This window comes from Lithobates pipiens, unplaced genomic scaffold (genome assembly GCF_037356315.1).
Source record: "Lithobates pipiens isolate NorthernLeopardFrog02 unplaced genomic scaffold, aLitPip1_a1.2 Scaffold_22, whole genome shotgun sequence".
Classification (NCBI taxonomy): domain Eukaryota; kingdom Metazoa; phylum Chordata; class Amphibia; order Anura; family Ranidae; genus Lithobates; species Lithobates pipiens.
In genome coordinates, this window is record NW_027507784.1 from 282,115,765 (window position 1) to 282,117,417 (window position 1,653).

Here is a 1,653-nt window from a genome sequence, read left to right on the forward strand (position 1 = left end):
GTGTACGGGGCTTAAGTTTCAGCAGGCAGCTGCGGATTCACTCGCACCTAGTGTCAGAGGCGCAGTGGCGGCTGGGGACTGTGTCTGTGCCCCGACTGCTGAATGAATGGAAGCAAGCAAACATTCATTGAGGGGCGCTTGTAGGCTGCATTGATGGGCACCAGTAGGCTGCATTGATGGGTGCTGGTGAGAGAGCATTTGATGGACGCTTCATTAAAAAGGTGGGGTATACATGAGCAAGGCAAAGGGGGTGGAGTCAGGGGTGGAGCCCAGGGGGGGGAGATGGCAAAATGGGGTTTCACCTTGGGTGTCAAAAATCCTTGCACCAGCCCTGTTGCCATTCACAGGTTGCACACATGCCCAGCTAACATGCTGGTGGGGTATTGACATTCTGACTGCTTAGGAACCAATATTTGCTGATTTTGGCTTTTTGTTTGCCTTGATATATCCTTTCATATTCGGACTTTCACCATTGAACACATACACTTTTGTTCTCTATTTGGAATACCATACAAACTTTCTTAGAAAATGTACTAATAGCACCTTATCCAGCACATTCTAAGCCTGTGCGGCGACCTATATGGGTTGGCGATCCTTTTATCCAATGGTTATTGATACATATCGGATATATACCAGTCTACAGAATACTAATGCTTCAGGCAAAGACATATTTGTGATACTGTTGTGGCCACAATTTGAGATAATAAATCTACCAATAACGCAAAGTGGATCCTGAGGAAGCCCTCTATTCGGGTGAAATGCTTCAATCCAATATCTACTGTGCTATAAACTGAGGCGCACAGAACGGTCATGTCTTGAGTGTTGATGCAATATGAATTCTTTATGCATATGTACTTTTAAATTTATATTAATAAAGAATTTTGATACATTTTAAATGGTGTATATATATATATATTAATTGCAGGCACCTTAAAAATCCCTTTTTCCCTCATGATTTCTCCTTGTGAGGAATAATGGGGACTCTTTTTCTATAACAGTTTATTTTTGTGCTGATTAGCTACAGTGAGTGTTGGGTATTTTTTTTAGTTTTGTTTAGTGTATTATCCAATACATGTGCATCTTTTTTTTTGTTTATTTTTTAATATGGAACGCTTCACAAATTTGCATGTCATCCTTGCGCAGGGGCCATGCTAATCTTCTCTGTATCATTCCAATTTTAGTATATGTCCTGCCGAAGCGAGGACCATGTGCATCTTTTCTGTGTTAGTTAATACATTATTCCAAGAGGCTGCGATGTTTAGCTTTGTTGGATTTGGTGCAGACACTCCTTTTTGCAAGTCTGGACTTCTATACATACACACATATACAGAAGATTTACTCAACATAATGCAAAAGTGAGCATTTGTTTTAAATAATTTTCATAGGTCATTCAAATTTCACATTTTGGTAGAGTAACTCTTTCTTCATAGTAACACTTTTTCTCTTTCTTTTTCTTTGCCGGTAAAAAAAAAATGGATTCCAAGCAGAAGTAACATGCTGTCATTGAGTTCTTGATGAAGGGAGGGTGCAGGCTATCCTTCATCCACAGAAGGCTACAGAATGTTTGCAGAGATTTAGACCATTTAAGCTTCTTCACAGTGCACTTTGCTCTTGTCGGTGGTGTCATCTCCAAAAACTTTGTGTAGCCTTCTG

The 1,653-nt window shown here is 40.2% G+C and overlaps 1 non-coding gene across 1 annotated transcript; it reads right to left on the reverse strand.

Moving 5' to 3' along the window:
* Positions 1-1,098: 1,098 nt before the first annotated feature.
* On the reverse strand, positions 1,099-1,205 carry LOC143925829 (U6 spliceosomal RNA). The gene has a single exon (XR_013262054.1). It is a non-coding gene; the product is annotated as a U6 spliceosomal RNA (small nuclear RNA).
* Between the last annotated feature and the right edge of the window lie 448 nt (positions 1,206-1,653).